This window comes from Carettochelys insculpta, chromosome 10, assembly GCF_033958435.1.
Source record: "Carettochelys insculpta isolate YL-2023 chromosome 10, ASM3395843v1, whole genome shotgun sequence".
Classification (NCBI taxonomy): Eukaryota; Metazoa; Chordata; order Testudines; family Carettochelyidae; genus Carettochelys; species Carettochelys insculpta.
This window is the reverse complement of record NC_134146.1, coordinates 12,793,928-12,811,426: the sequence shown is the minus strand read 5'-3', so window position 1 is coordinate 12,811,426 and position 17,499 is coordinate 12,793,928. Positions and strand designations below refer to the sequence as shown.

At 40.9% G+C, this 17,499-nt stretch overlaps 2 pseudogenes; both read right to left on the bottom strand.

The window, feature by feature from the left end:
* Positions 1–8,849: 8,849 nt before the first annotated feature.
* On the bottom strand, positions 8,850–9,557 carry LOC142018580 (ATP synthase F(0) complex subunit a-like; annotated as a pseudogene).
* Positions 9,558–9,785: 228 nt separating this feature from the next.
* On the bottom strand, positions 9,786–10,463 carry LOC142018517 (cytochrome c oxidase subunit 2-like; annotated as a pseudogene).
* Positions 10,464–17,499: the final 7,036 nt, after the last annotated feature.

Genomic DNA, 17,499 nt, shown 5'->3' with positions numbered 1-17,499 from the left:
CGCATCATCTATAATTGTTACCTCCCTCATCCAATAACGGTCTCCCACCCTCCCAGATCACTCCCTTATTGTTAACATGCTTGTAGAAATCTTTCTTGTTAACTTTCACAGTCCTTGGTAGCTGCCATTCCAATTGTGCTTTTGCCTTCCTGGTTATTCCCCGGAATTCTCCAGCAGTATATTTATACTCCTTCTTAGTCATCTGTCCAAATTTCTACTTCTTATAAGCTTCCATTTTGTGTTTACACTCACCAAGCATTTCCCTGGAAAGCCAAGCTGGTTGCCTACCATATTTGCTTTTCTTCCTGTGCATCGGGATGGCTTATTCCTGTGCCTTCAGTAAAGCTTCTTTAAAATACTTCCACTTCTGGACTGCTTTCCCCTTCATATTAGCATCCCATCCTCCCTTGAGTTGTCTGAGGGAGTCAAAGTCTGCTCTTCTGAAGTCCAGCCTTCTTTTGGTCTCTACCAAAGTCTTCTCCACTGTAGTGCCAGTGCAGAGATCTTGAAAGCAATTATTTAACTCCACCAGAATTGGGGATACCTGAGCTGTCTTTCTTCTCTTAGAATTCACTTGCTTCCAAGTTTCTTTCCTGTTTTATACTTCCCTCACTGGTTCTTCTGCATGCTGTGCCTGCAGTGTGAAATGCGGACTTCTGTCGAAGAAGCCTTCATCTCCTCTGATGGACTGTAGGCTTGGTATTTGGGCCTCAGGTCTCAAAGCTTTTCTTCCAGTATGGTGACCAGTTTGCACTTAGTACAGATGAAATCCCTTCTACCTTCCAGGAGGAAGACAAACATGGCACATGCTGTGCAGGCCAGAACAGCTGACCTATCATTATCATTTTTGCCTTCCTTTCAGGGAGAAGAGAATCAAAATGCAAGAAAAAGATCACCCCACAGTAGGGGGCTTCCTCCCAGGTGAACTCCCAGGCAAACTCCCCTCTTAGCTGCTGCCCTGTTGGCTGCTCACTGCATTTGCTTTGGCTGCCTGTTTATAAGGCTGCTGGCTAGTGCCAACTCAAAGACTTGCCTCCAATAAAATCAGCGCTGGAAGCCCATTAAAACAAAGCACTCCTAATCCAAAGTCAGAGCAACAAGAATGATCAAAGGTCCAGAGAACATGACCTATGAAGAAAAACTGAAAGAAATGGGCTTGTTTAGTTTGGAAAAAAGAAGATTAAGAGGGGACATGATAGCAGTTTTCAGGTATCTAAAAGGGTGTCATAAGGAGAAGGGAGAAAACTTGTTCTTCTTGGCTTCTGAGGATAGAACAAGAAGGAATGGGCTTAAACTGCAGCAAGGGAGGTTTAGGTTGGACATTAGGAAAAAGTTCCTAACTGTCAGGGTGGTCAAACACTGGCATAAATTGCCTGGGGAGGTTGTGGAGTCTCCATCTCTGGAGATATTGAAGAACAGGTTAGATAAATGTCTATCACGGATAATCTAGACAGTACTTGGTCACGCCGTGAGGGCAGGGGGCTGGACTCAATGACCTCTCAAGGTCCCTTCTAATCCTAGCATTCTATGATTCTATGAAACTTTTCAAACTGCCAAACACACAGTCAAAAAAATGTTCACAGATAGACAAGACAGACAGACACTTGGATATTCACCCACTAGCTCACAACACAGCTTCCCAAAAGCCACACTTACCTGAGCACCTTGGGGACATTTCCCAGGCAAACTCTCTGTTGGATGCTGCCCTGTTCACTCAACCAACTTCAGGTGGAACTGGAAGTATACAGTCTGGCAGCATCAGAGACTCTCCCCAGACCCAAATGCAAACACACACACAAAGCAAATACAGGTCAGCCCTATGTTGAGCACAAACTACTAAAAAATGAAGGGGGAACAGCATTTTGCTTCTCCATAGTAAAGTTTCAAAGCTGTATTAAAAGAACAATCATAACATTTAGTTCAGCATCATGCATATTTCAGAGTTAGGAACAATCTCTGTTCCTAAGGTGTTTGTAACTCTTAAATTCTACTGTATAATAGTTAACTATACTTTCATATATAGCGCATATTGTACATTTGAGTATAGTATTAAAACTTACCTTAAAAGGCTGTGGGCAGAATAAAAAATCCCTTTGGTATAATGAAGGATTTTATCTTAGCAAGGTAGCCCATGGTGATAGATCTGCAAGCTTTATCATCTTAATCAGAAATATGCACTGCGGTAATGTTTCAACACACACATTAACGAAGACACCACTAGAGTAAAATAAGCAGTAGAATTGGTTGAATGGTTTTCACAAATAGTTTGACTACGTTCTGCCTATCTGCTGTCAAATATATTAGCGAATGAAGTTTCTCTTAATAGGCCATCATGGATTTATTCAGTTGAAGAATATTCAGAACTCCACATAGCTCATATAGATTAAATATGTTACTTGTGAATTTTCCCCATGAAATGACAAATAATCTGTATATTTTTTCTGCTGTTCAATCAGGTCTTTGAACAGGTGCCAGATAATTTTTCTTGTTGCACTTACCAACTTTGTGACACACAAAGAAACTATTTTCCCATACAACAGAAGGTTGAAAATTGGACAGATTTTCTTTAGAGAAATTAAAAATAAAGTTACCATAATTTTGCTGGTTTAGTGCATGTAATAAATACCCAGAATAGCTGTATACTTACCCTCACAGAGAAATGAAATGGAGACATTAATCTTAAACGGAAACCTATTTCTCAAGTCCGTGCTAGTATGACTTTATTCAGCTTTTTATTCCACTACTATCCTTGTCTGGTATGATTTAAGAGATGTTCACCTCTTCAGCACACCTTGCTAACCATTGATTCTATTATGTATTTAATAATTAACTATTCAATAGAGAATTGTTGCATTTTTGTCTGGGACTAATTTACCTATGAAACAGTCCAAAGGTACAGTGAATTACAGATGTAATTTCACAAGTGCTTCAAGGACAACATTTGTTGTTCAGTCCAGGTTTGTTTAAAGTTATATCCATGCCAGGTGCTGCTTTGAAAATATCCTAACCCATGAAAACTACTATACCGAAAAAATATTTATAAAAGCAGATGATTCCTCAGACTACATCTTGGGAAAATTGCACCTCACAATATGCTTCTCAAATCAGCTACTGAACTATCCAGGGCTGTACATTACAGATTAATATGAAAAACTATTTAGAAATCTAAACTGAAGCAAACTGTGCAGTAAAGTTGATGTTATTCATATATATTAGTCAAAAAGTGCTGGAAAGTCCTCTTTGGCTTATGTAGACCTGTTGTCCACTTTAATCAAAAATTATGAATTGTGGCGGTGCTGCAAACTCAGCAAAAATGATACATAATGAAGAAGTCACTTAGAAGTATATGATTATCTGTCTCATTTGAGAGCGGGATGTTTCCTGTCTTTTTATATGCTGATCCACTGCTCACTGAAATCAATGGAAGGTCTTCAGTAGGCTTTGGATAACACCCTAAATGAGTACTATTTACTTGTTTAGATCACAGTCATAATTACGTCAATGGGACTGTTGTCAGATTAAGGAATGTAGGATAACAGGGACATCTAAGAGATGTTGCACTCAATTAACTTTACTTCCAAAGGGACAAAAAGATGTTATCCTCCCTCAAGAAAATCTACCCTTAAACTGTAGTTAGGTATGGAGGCCATACATGTCTTTAACCCTAGATGTAGTTTCTTCAACATAAAGTTGAAGTAAATTAGCAAAACTATGTGGAATGTTTGCAGTAACGTGGCATAAACTATTTTCTGTGGCTAAGTAGATGATTTTAAGAATCATAGAAAAGCGGGGCTAGAAGGGACTTCAAGAGGTCAGCCCTCTGTGCTGATATGGGATCAAGCATACCTAGATTATTCCTGATAGGTGTTTGTCCCACCCATTCCTAAAACATTCCAGTAATGGGGTTCCACAGTCTCCCTTGGAAAACCATTCCAGTGTTTGATTATCCTAGTAAAAAGATTTTCCCCCCTAACATCTACCCTGAGACTCCCTTGGTTCCAATTAAGACAGTTATGTTACGCCTTTACTTTGGTAGACTTGGAGAACAATTGATCTTCGTTTTCTTTACAACAGCCCTTAACAAATTTGAAGATTGTGTTGTCAGCTCTTCCCCACAGCCATCTCTTCTCAAGACTAAACTTGCGTTGCTTTTATTTAAGTGTTTCCTCATAGAGCAGGTTCTCTAAACCTTTTTAGCATTTTTGTTGCTTTCCTCTAGACTTTATCTACTTTTCCCACATCATTCCTAAAGTGGACAAAGTACACCAGCTCAGACCTCACTGGAGCTGAATACAGTAGGTCAATTTAAAGACCACCATACAAGGATATTAGCTTTTTTTGCAACTGCATCATATTATGGGCTAATGCAAACTTGTGATTCGCTATAACCCTCAGATCCTTTTCAGCAGTATTAATGACTACCCAGTTATGCCCCTTTTTGTAGCTGTGCATTTTCTTTCTTTTTAAAGTGTAGAATTTTGCATTTGTGGTCACTGAATTTCATTATTTTGATTTCAAATCAATTCTCTATTTTGTCAAGGAGATATAGAATTCTAATTCTTTTCTTCAGAATGCGAGCAATCCCTCCCAGCTTGGTGTCAACTGCAGTTTTTCTGCATATAAAACCTGAACTCCATTATCCAAGTCCATAAATATGGAAATTGTCCCAGACCCAACACAAACCCCTGATGGGCTACTCTGAGTATGATCTTGACACCAGTTCTGCACCCACCCTACATAATTTCTTGTAGACCACATTTTTCTTCAGGTAATCCAGTGACTTTTATGGGCACTAAAATTCACTGTAAAATTTTTAATGTCTGTTTGCCACACTAGATTAAGCTAATGGTCTATCAAAGACCAGTTGTATTACCTGCAGCTATGGCCAATATTTGACGCTGCTTTGGGAGGCAAAATCCCCACACAAAATTGAGTTAACTGTAAAATAGTGCATTGTGTAACGACAGGAAATTCTTTCCTGACCCCTGCGAACAACCACTTATGCCTTGAAGCATGACATTTGATTATCTTTCTCTTATCTTAAAGCAACCACAAATATCCACAAATTATCCATTTCTTTAAAAAAAAAATCCATCTGCACTATCAGAGCTGTCCCATCCGTAGGGTGGGTTGGGGAGGTCACCCCATGCACTATGCTTTGTGGTGGGGGGCGGGGTGTCATGGTGATCACCTCACCCATCCTATGGATGGGATTTGTGGGTCTGAGACCAGCCTGGGAGATTACCTGGCAGGGCCTGGTATGGCGGCAGCCAGCATGCCCCAGCAGCCTGCTCCACTCCGCTGTCTATCTCCCAGCTCACTGTGCTGCTGGGAGCAGAGGGAGCCGGCTGGGGCCAGGGCATTCCGCTTCCTGCCATTGTGGTGAAGTTGAGCACGGCAAGCTTGGAGATGGGCAATAGAGTGGAGCAGGCTGCTGGGTCACTCTGGCTCCCACCACCACTGTGAGTGAGAGGAGGGGAAACACCTGATGCCCCCCCATGCCAGGCCCCTCAGGTAATCCCCTGGCTTGCATAGCTCGAGGGAGGGAGCTTTGGGGAAGGTGTACAATAGGGGCAGGGTATTTCCCTCTTTTGCCTCAGGTCCTCCTCAGTTTCACTGGCATTCACTATGTTAGATATGCAACAACTACTAAACTTTTTGGTGAAAACTGAAACAAATGAGTCATTTAGCTTCTACCATTTCAGCCTTACCTGTTTATGTCTCCTCTCTTCCAGCCCCTCTGTTCTCTCCACGGTCACTGGCCTATTCTGTGCTTGATCATCCTCTTGCTACTAATGTATTTGTAAAATGCTTTCTTGTTTTGCTTTATGTCTCTAGCTGTTTTAATCTTGTTTTGTGCCTTATTAACTCCCTAGCTGTTTGGTATTGAGCTGTGACACTGAAAGAACTCTGTCTGTGTAAGCTTGAGATCTTGTCTCACTAACAGAAGTTGACCCAATAAAAGAATTGACCTCTTCCCCTTGTCTTTTATTCTTATCGGCAGCTTGGGGTTTACTACCTGCCTAAAACTGCCCTGTCTTCCTTTGTTCTTTTGGACCACTCCCTGCTCAATATAGCTAGAATATAAGTGAGCGCTAGTCAAGGGACTATTCTCTTGTCTCTCCCTCTGGCTAAGGGGGTGAAGTCGAGAGTAGTCTGAGCACAGGGAAATTGGAAGATGTTGATGGGAGTGGACACTACTGGTTTAAATGATGCCTTGGCAGACTTGCCCTAATAGTCACCTCTCTCCAGAAATTCAGTAAGACACTGTGCTTCTTGTCTTTCCACCAATTATTAATTTGCAGCAAGATTTTTCCTCCTTACCATTTGGTTATTTATTTTACTTCAGTGTTTCATACAGTGTTTTATAGAATAATTCATTTTTTACCTGTGTGTAGCACTCCTTATCCTGCAAAAGCAGAGTACTTTCCATACACCTGTGTTTACAGCATCACTGAAGTGCACCACAGCTTGGGTGGAGGGAAGCAACCACCAGGTACTGGATTGTATAAATGTCTACCAAAGGAACCCAGGACAAACTTGAACCAGAATAGTGAGGCTCCATTAGCATGTATGTTTCAGATTAGTCAGTCATATTGTACATTTTGGGTGATGTGGGCTGCAGATGAAAAGGCTAGTGAGATATCAGATGAGTTATGTATTGCTAAGAAAAGTCCTGTAATGATTTGTAATGATCAGGCAGGTGCCGAGTAAAGAGCCCAGATTTCATCAGGAGGAGATATTGGATGGGGTTGGTAGGTCAATGTTGAATGCTGTAGCTCAGAGTTGGTCTGGCTTGCATAGGGTGGTTGTAGGGATTATTGTAATTGTTGGATCAAGACTGCTAGCATTGTAGTAGGCTAAGGTTTTTTTTTAAGTGGTTTGAGCCATGGGTTCAGGAAGATGCTACATGTAAAGATAATCCCATGGCTGCTTCACAGGCTGAAAAGGCTAATACTAGTATTGGGACAAGTCCAAATGATGAGATTTGTAGTTGGGTGGATTGTATTGATATTGTAACGAATAAAGATAATATTATGCTTTCTAGGCAAAGTAAGGTAGAGATTAGATGAGCTCAGTTAAATGATAAACCTATAATGCTAATCATGAAAGGAGAAAATTAGCTGAAATGTAAGGGTGTCATAAGGTAACCATGAGGTTTATTCATGATTAACTCAGTCAAAATAAGTTGTCTTATTAGTTAGACTAGTTATCTATTCTGCTCATTTGAGGTCCCCCGAATTCACTCGTAACTTAAGCCAAGTGTAAGAAGGAATAAAAGGATTAGGTTCATACAAAGTAACACAGAGAAAGCTGTGTTAGTCTATATACTACCAAAACAAAAAAGCAGTCAAGTAGCACTTTAAAGATGAACAAAATAATTTATTAGGTGAGCTTTCGTGGGACAGACCCACTTCTTCAGACCATAGCCAGACCAGAACAGACTCAATATTTAAGGTACAGAGACACCTTGATAATTTTGTTCTCATTTGTCCACCTCGATTACTTTTTTTGGTTCTCTATGCCTTTAATATTGAGTCTATTCTGGTCTGGCTATGGTCTGAAGAAGTGGGTCTGTCCCACGAAAGCTCACCTAATAAACTATTTTGTTCGTCTTTAAAGTGCTACTTGACTGCTTTTTTGTTGATACAAAGGTATATTTTGGGTGTGAGAGCTGAATGGCTCAGGATAAGGGTAGTAATAATGCAATTTCTAAGTCAAAGAGAAGGAATAAGATTGAGACTATGAAGAATTGGAATGAGGAAGGTAAGCGAGCAGATTTTATTGGTTCAAATACACATTCATATGGAGATAATGTTTCAGTATCAGGTTTTATAATCGTAACCAAGTAATTAAGCATGAGTAAGATTAGTGTTAGAATGAAGGCAGTGATTATGGTTGATGTGGTTATATTCCTTACTTTTCTCCAGGATTGCACTGAATCTTAGTGATTGGAAGTCAGTCATAGGCCCTGTCTACACGTGCCCCAAACTTCGAAATGGCTACGCAAATGGCCATTTCGAAGTTTACTAATGAAGCGCTGAAATGCACATTCAGTGCTTCATTAGCTTGCGGGGGCGGCAGCGGCGCTTCAAAATTGATGCGGCTTGCCACCGCACGGCGCGTCCAGACGGGGCTCCTTTTCGAAAGGACGCAGCCTACTTTGAAGTCCCCTTATTCCCATGAATAAGGGGACTTCGAAGTACGCTGCGTCCTTTCAAAATGAGCCCCGTCTGGACGTGCCGCACGGTGGCAAGGCGTGTGAATTTCGAAGCGCCGCGGCAGCCCGCATGCTAATGAAGCGCTGAATATGCATTTCAGCGCTTCATTAGTAAACTTCAAAATGGCCATTTGCGTGGCCATTTCGAAGTTTGGGGCATGTGTAGACGTAGCCATACTAATATACTAGAAGAGTATGATCTCATTAGTAGATTGAGACATATAGGAAGAGTCAGACCACATCTATGAAATGTCAGTATCAGGAGGCTGCTTTGAAGCCAAAGTGATCATCCTAGTTCTGGAGTTGGAGCTAGGCTTGAGTTAAAAAAGGCCCAGAAGAAGCCAAAAAGAGAAAAATACTTCTGATGTGATAAATAAGATTATTCCATATCGTAAACCTTTCTGGACAGGTAAGGTGTGATGTCCTTGAAAGGTGCTTTTTCATATGATATCTTATCATCATTTAATTACGGTGAGCAGTATGGTGATTAATCCTAAAAGTAATAGTTGTATTGAATTGTAATGGAACTACACAGCGAGGCTGGAATATGCTAATAATGCTGCTATTGCACCCATCAGTGGCCATGGGCTAGGGTCGACTATGTGATAGGCATGTGTTTGGTGAATCATTAGGTGTTTTCTTGAAGGTAAAGGCTTAGGAGTAGGATAAATACATAGGCTTGAATTGTAGCTACGGCAAGCTCTAGTAGGGTTGAAAGTAAGAGAATAACTAGGGTTAAAAGTAAAAGAGCAATTAAGGTTAAGATGGATAGGATTGGCATTGCTGACATGACAGCGAGTACAGCTGTGGAGATTAGTTGGATTATTAAATGTCTGGCTGTTAGGTTGGCTGTAAATCATACACCTAGTGCTAATGGCCGGATGAAGAGGCAAATGGTTTCAATGATGATTAAGGTTGGGATTAGTGGCGTTGGGGTGCTTTCTGGAAAAAGATGGCCTAGTGATGATGTTGGTTGATTTTGTAGGCCTGTGAAGACAGTTGCAAGCCATATTGGGATGGCTAATCCTATATTTATTTATAGTTGGGTGGGAGGTGTAAATGTGCATGGTAGGAGGCCTAGTAGGTTGACTATAAGAAGTAATTTTATGAGCAATGTTTAAATAATAGATCAGTGGTGACCTGTTTTGTTAACTGGGAGTATTAATTGTTTTGTAAAGAGGTTCATTACTCATAGTTGGATAGTTGAAAAACAGTTAGTCAACCATCAGTTATTTGGAGCTGGGAAAATTATTGTTGGTATTGGAAGGGGAATGATAATTAATGGAATTCCAAGGATTTGTGGACTTATAAATTGGTCAAAAAGTGTGAGGACCATGGTCAGGGTCATGGTTTTCTGCTCGTAGGCTTGGTTTTATTTAAAGAGTTGTTTATATGTAGGTAGGCTGAGATTTTAGGTTGGAGAATAATAGAGTAAGTTAATCATGTGAGTAATAGGATTGAGAACCAAGGGTTAGGGTTTAGTTCGGGCATACCACTAAGGAGGGTGTAGTTCTCTTTTTCTAGCTTAAAAGGCTTGTGCTATTCCTTGTTATCCTCTACAGTGCTAAGATAAAGTGGCAGAGGATTTGTTTGCAAAGTATTGTAAGGGAACAGTTTCTACTACGATAAGCATGAAGCTATGGTTAGCTCTTCAAATTTCTGAACATTGTCCATAGAAAATGCCTGATTGTGTTACAAGGAAGGTAGTTTGGTTTAATCGTTGTGCAATGGTGTCTGTTTTTACATCTAGGGATGATATTGCTCATGAGTGTAAGACATCTTCAGTGAAAATAGGCATTTGAACTGGGGATTCTATTGGCATAATTATGCAGTGATCCACTTCAAGTAGTCGAAAATGTCCTTTTGGTAAGTCGTGGGTGGGGATTATGTAGGAAATTCCAGAATTTCATCGTCTGTGTACTCATATGTTCAGTATCATTCATGACCTATGGCTTTAATGGTTAGGTGGGGGTTGTTAATTTCATCTATTAAGTAAAGAACCCATAATGGTGGAACAGCAATGGTGATTAGTACAATGGCTGGAAGGATGGTTCAGATAATTTCTACTTCTTGGGCTGCTGTGGTGTTAGTATATGTGAGTTTGGTTGTTATTACAGTTGTGATAAAGTAGTAAGATGCTAACTAGTGGGACGATTATTCAGGTGTGGTCGTGGAAGTGAAGTAGTTCTTCTATAATTGGGGATATTGAGTCTTGAAAAACAAGCAGGAGTGGGTGGGCCATCACGTTGTAAAGGGTTTAAACCTATTATTTAATCTTCACAAGGCTATGTAATTAATTTACAAGTGTCTTTAGAGAAAGGAATATAGAGGGTATGTGGTTGGCTTGAAACTAATTTAAGGGGCTTTGATTCCTCCCTTTCTTGAGTCTACACCTAGGCTGGTTCTTCATAAGTATGATATGGTGGTAGACATCCATGCAGTCACTCTGCATTTGTGTGGATTAATTCAATTTTTGAGACTTCATTTTGGAGCAAATGCTTCTCAGATTATAAACATTATTATGGCTACAGCGAGTATTGAGATTAAAGATCTGACGGAAGAAATAGCGTTTTATATAATGTATGTGTCAAGATAGTCTGAATATCGTCACAGCATTCTGGCTAAGCCTAGGAAATGTTGGGGGAAGAAAGTTATATTTATGCCTACAAATATAACTCCAAAGTGTATTTTAGCTCAGGCCTGATTGAGTGAATATTCTGTAAATAGTTGGAATCAGTGAGTGAATCCAGCCATAATAGCAAATAGAGCCCCTATTGATCATGACATAATGTAAGTGTACAGTTACATAGTAAGTGTCATGGAGGACAATGTCTAATGATGAGTTCGCTAGGATGATTCCAGTGAGCCCACCAATAGTGAGTAAGAAGATGAAACCAAAAATTCATAGCATTGCAGTGTCTCATTTGATTATTCCTCTGTGCAAAGTAGCTGATCAGCTGAATACTTTTACTCCAGTTGAGATGGCAATGATTATTGTTGCAGATGTAAAGTATGCTCATGTGTCTACATCTATTCTGACAGTAAATATGTCGTGGGCTCATACACTAAAACTAAGGGAGCCGATAGATATTATTGCTCAGACCATGCCCATATAGCCGAATGGGTCTTTTTTGTTGGCATAGTATGTAACAATGTGGGAGATTATGCCAAATCCTGGAAGGATGAGAATGTACAGGGTGATCAAAGAATCAGAATAAGTGTTGGTATAGGACTGGGTCCCACTCTGCCAGATGGGTCAAAGAATGTTGTATTTAGGTTTTGACCAGTTAGAAACATAGTGATGCCAGCAGCTAATACTGGTAGTGAGAGTACAGGTAAGACAGCTGTAATTATTACGGATCACACAAATAACGGTGTTTGGTATTAGGTTATAGCTGGGGATTTTAAGTTAATTGCAGTGGTAATAAAATTAATAGCCCCTAGTACTGATGACACTCCAGCTAAATGTAATGAGAAGATAGTTGGATCTACGGATGTGCCGGCATATGCAAGGTTTCCAGCTAGTGATGGGTATACAGTCCACCCGGTACCAGCTCTGGCTTTGATTCCTGAGGATTCTAACAATAGCAAAAGGGATGGAGATAGGAGTCAGAAGCTTATGTTGTTTATTCAAGGGAATGCTATATCTGGGGCCCCAGTTACTAAAGGTATAAGTAAGTTTCCAAACTCTCTGATTATAATAGGTATTACTATGAAGAAGATTATAACAAAAGCATGTGCTGTAACTAAAATACTGTAGACTTGATCATCATCTATAAGGGTCCGAGGCTGGTTTAATTCTATTCAGATTCACAGGCTTAATGGTGTACCGACTATTGCTGCTCAAGCTCCAAAAATTAGGTACAAGGTGCCAATATCCTTGTGGTTTGTAGAAAATAATCATCAAACTAAATTCTCTAGTAAAATGGCTGAGAATTAAGTGAAAGGCTTACAGGGGTTTAAGTCCTCTTTTTACCAAAACTTTTAGTGAAATTCATGCCAAATTGCAAATTTGGAGATACACTCTTGTAGGTATCTGGGTTTTCCCGCTTTTTAAAAGAGCACAAAAAGTAGGCAAAAGCCCACTGGATTGGGTGTTTAGCTATTAACTAAAATATTTATGGGATCCAGGCCCATTTGTCTAGTAAGGCCTAAGCTTAATTAAAGTGTCTGAGTTGCATTAATTGAATACAGGGTAAGGTCCCATATGTCTTAATAGAAGCTAAGAGATTTGGTCTCTTGTTTAGGGGTTTGAAGGGCCTTGGTTTTCATTTAACCTAAGTTGTTAGTAGGGCTGGTATAATAAGGAGTAATATGGTTGATAGTAGTGTTATTGCAGGTATAATCAGAGTTTGGGGTTTTTTTTATGTCATCACTGCTGGGAGAATGAGGTTAGGTTTAGAGTGAGTGTGATAGTGGTATACTATGATGGGTGAAAGTAGAAGAATAGGGTAAGTAGTGATATAATTGATGCTAATGTGGCAATCATTGTTATGTGATTTTCGAAGAGGTTTTTAAAGCAAATACTACATGACATTCCAGAAATGGCTATTATGGCCTGTGCAATGCTTGGAGCATTTGAGGATCCGTGCTAACACTAGCGCTGTGCCAGAGAAAATGGCATGACCTCCGATGTGTTTTTGCGTGGTTAGTGGGTTCTCTGAATTCTGTAATAGTTCTTTACATTCTGAGGTAGTGACGTCAAACACCCACAAGCAACTGCGTCATTTTTCCCACCCCAAAACCCAATGGTACAAAACCCCCAGAATGCAACACGGCTAAGGCACTGTGGGATTGGTACCCACAGTGCATTTTTCATGCAGCTGAACTTGGATAAGGCAATAGAGACTCAGTAAATCAACATGGAGAAACGGTAAGTTGACTTTCCAGAACATTTGTGGACAATTAACTTTGAGTTTACAAGATTGATGTCAAAAAGTCAAATTTATTAAGACTGATTTTATTTCATAGCGTAGACATAGTCTTACAGTAGTGAATCCAGCTCCTCAGAAATGGTTAGGTTGGCCTCAGGGGTCTGAATTTTTTCCAATCCCTTAGCAACATAGCTATGTCAACCACGTTTTAGGTATACACCAGGCATTAGCCAAATACACTCTTCGCCTGATGAATTACTGTCTACTGAGCAGGAAACTTTATTTATGTATAAATCATTGCCACACCTGATCTGCTGTACTTTCACACCTACCCTGGTTGATCGTGTTTTCATTTGCCTGGGATCTCATTATACATGGATGGTTTGAATATGGTGTGTTAAGACCTTAATTATGCAGATTGCTTTCTCTTCAGTGTAGACTATATTTATTTATAACACAGCAATGTTTTTTCTTCTCTTTGCAAGTAATTCTGTTTTAGCTCTCACTGTACTTGAAGATTGTCTGCAGGGAAAACAAAAAGAGAAATCCCCTTGAATTTAAGTCTTTGGGGAGATAATTACATGAAAATTGCAGGTTCTACATTGGCTAGAAAATTTCAGCCGTCTCATTGTGTGAATGAAGCTTTTTTCTTTTTTCAAGTGGATATCTCATCTTTCAAAAGGCTAATTACAGTGTTGACTACACAATGCTCAAATTTCATTTTCATTAACAATGACAAACAAAATAGTGCCAGAGCTGCAGAGCTATTGCAGCTGCTGATAGCTCATAAGCACTGAAAGTAAAGCAACAATTACTCACTCATGAGTTATTTCATTCTCTCTGTAATTGACTTTTGTTTTTCTTCAAGCACTGTCATATGGCATCCATGGCCAAAGTGAAAGTGTATTTCAAAACTGTGGGGATGGAAGATCACTACTGGACATAAAAACAAGAAGTCCTGTGGCACCTTATAGACTAACAGGTATTTTGAAGCATAAGCTTTCGTGGGCAAAGGCCCACTTCATCAGATGCATTCTGACAGGTGGGTTTTTGCCCATGAAAGCTTATGCTCCAATATAGCTGTTAGTGTATAAGGTGCCACAGGCTTCTAATATTTGCAGATATAGACTAAAAGATACTAATTTTTGCTGATACTGGACTAAAGACAATCCTCTCGGAATTCCATCTGCTAAAGAGAAAAATGAGGTTATATCACGTTTCCGTCTTACAGTTCTAATAACTGGATGATGGCTGTACAGTATCAGTATATCATATTCAGCTAGTGTGGTCTGCAACGGTAACTAGCAACGACAGCTGCACAAGATGTTACAACTCTTAAACAAAAGTTCTTAACATAGGAATGAGGACATGAAAAAGCCCAACTTCTGCTCCTTATTATTATTATTTAACATTATTTAACATTATTTTTATTATTATTTAATATTATTCTTTCCAGGATTCCATTTCACTGTTGATCACTGCAGGAGGAACAGGCTGCAGATAACCTAGTCACAAATGTCAGATTATGAATTACCTATGTATGGACAAACCAAATAGCGAGTAGCACTAAGTTACCCAATGTAATTGCAGAGACTATGCAGTCTGGCTCCCCCTTTCTCAAGAGGCTCCTCTCTTCTCATCTATTACAGCTATAACTTGAAACTCTGCTGCACTTGCCATCTGGCATATAAGCATGGATCTGGGCCTAAATGCAAAACAATAAAGATGGATGAAACACTTAATGCTCTTTGCAAGTGCTTGTGTATTAAATGATATTAAATCCAGTGATTCAAGGGTTCTATGTATGCTCCATCACGTCATTTTAAAGTTTGTCTAAAACAGTTTAAGACTCTAGCCAAAGAGGGGGCAAAAACCCAGCTGAATAGCATAAATATCTTGATTCACTTTATAGGCTTCTCTTATTAAATAAAATCTTAGAGAAAGAAAGGTCATATTTCCCTTGCCTTTAGCATTTATGATTTTGAAATATTTCCTATCATCAACAATTTTGCTCACTTCATCAAATGTAGTGGACACATTTGAGTGAAATTTCAGACTCAATCAGGTACTTAATTACAGCTGTGTTGCGGGTCAGTAATCCATGAGGATGCTTATGAGTATAGCTATAGTGAAAAGACAGACATCTGATTTACATTGAAGTACTGCAGTTGGCACGTGATGGAATAAGATGCTTACTGCATTGAAATTTGCAGGAGACTCTGGTTAATGACTTTCTGAGTTCAAGGCTGTCAGATTCCCTGCAAGACTGGAACTTGTGGGCAGAAATGTATTAGTGAATAGGTCACGCTGCAGTGCCTGACAGACCACAGAACTTGTCCCTCCTAAAAATGTTGGCTTGTAAATTAGGAGCTTAATCCTGTACAGGCAATTCTCCCTCCACTTTCCATGGATGTTAGTGTGGGGAAACAAGTGTTAAAAAAAAAAATGGCAGGTTGCAGAAAAGAGTGCTGCCCCTTTGGTTTTCTCTCCAAAAGAGCCAGCAATGTAGAATATCTGACTAGGTCGGGCTGGCAACCTGCAGCTTCACAGCAGCATAAGGCTCTTTGGTTGTCCTCTGTGATCTGCTCAAAGTCCAGCAGTGCAGCAGGGCTCAGACTGTCCGCCTGACCGCCACGAACCCATCCCACTTACAGAGGCAGCTGGCTATTGGTGCATCTCTGCATGATCCTGGTTGGGGTGTGAGGGGGGCATCCAGCACAGTTTTGGTGGGGGGCGGAAGGAGGGTGTAACACCATTTTGTGGACATGCAGTCATTCAGTTAGCTAAAGTCTTTTCTCAATACAGTAAAACCCTAGTTCTCTGAACCCCAGTATCCAACACTCTGTGTTATCCCACCCCAGCTGAGGTGGTGGGGGATGAAATGGAATGTTGGATAATCACCCCCAGCACCACACAGCTGGCAGCCTCACCAGGCCAGCAACAGCTGCCCACTGAGACCAGCTGGGGCTCCCTACCAAGGGAGTTGCCTGGAAGGAGGGTGCCAGGGCAGCCAGCAATCCACCCAGCCCACTGCAGCTCCAGTCGTGGGACTGTCTGGGGCTGCCCACCCCAGGCTATCGGGGGGGCTGCCCACCTGAAATTAGCTGGGGCTCCATGCCTTGGACCATTGGCCCAGATGTTACTCAGTGCCCTGGGACTGCTGGGGGCTGCCCGTCTGGGGAGCTAGCCCCGGGGAGCTGGCTCTGTGGGAGTGGCATCCCACAGCCTGTCCCAGGGAGCCAACCACCAGCACTGCCGAAGGGATCCAGGCAGCTCTCCCCCTTCTGTCCCCCACCTCCGTAGCCCCCCACCACACCTCTGATTGTCCAACATTTGCAGGTATCTGGCCATCAGTCATGTGCTCCAGTCCACTAATAATTTTTGTTGCCATCTGCTGGACCCTCTCCAAAGCATCCACATCCTTTCTGTATTGGGGGGCCCAGAACCGGACACAATTCTCCAGATGTGACTTTGCCAGTGCCAAATAGAGGGCAATAATAATGTATCTAGGTCTGCTGGAAACGCTCCTCCTAATGCAGCCCAATATGCTGTTAGCCTTCTTGGATACAAGGGAACACTCATACCCAGCCTCTCATCCACTGTAATCCCCAGGTCCTTTTCTGCTGCACTGCTACTTAGCCAGTCAATCCCCAGCCTGTAACAATGCTTGGGATTCTTCCATCCTAAGTGCTGAACTCTGCACTTGCCCTTGTTGAACCACATCAGATTTCTTTTGGCCCAATCCTCCAGTTTATCCAAGTCACTCTAGATCCTACCTCTACCTCCCTGATCACCCTTTTATTGTTAACATGCTAATAAGAAAACTTTCTTGTTACTCTTCACTTTGCTCGGTAGCTGCAGTTCCAACTGTGCTTTTGCTTTCCTGATTACTCCCTTTCATTCTCCAGCAATAATATTTATACTCCTCCTTACTCGTCCATCCAAGTTTTCACTTCTTATATGCATCTTTTTTTTGTTTAAGTTCACCAAGGATTTCCCTGGTAAACCAAGATGATTGCGTACCACATTAGCTTTTCTTACTGCTCATTGGGATGATATGTTCTTATGCCTTCAAAAAGGCTTCTTCAAAATATTGCCAGTTTTCCTGGACTCCTTTTCCCTTCATATTAGCTTCCCAGGAGATGCTGTACATCAGTTCTCTGAGGGAGTCTGCTCTTCTGAAATCCAGGGTGTGTATTTTACTGATCACCTTTCTGCCTTCTGTCAGGATCCTGAAATTTACCATCTACCATCTCATGGTCACTGCAGCCCAGGTTGCCACCCGCTTCTACTTCTCCTACCAGATTCTTCCTGTCTGTGAGCAGGAGGTCAAGCTGCACATGCCCCCTGGTCAGTTCTTTCACCAGTTATCCCCAACATTTTTCAAAACCTCCTAAGCTACGT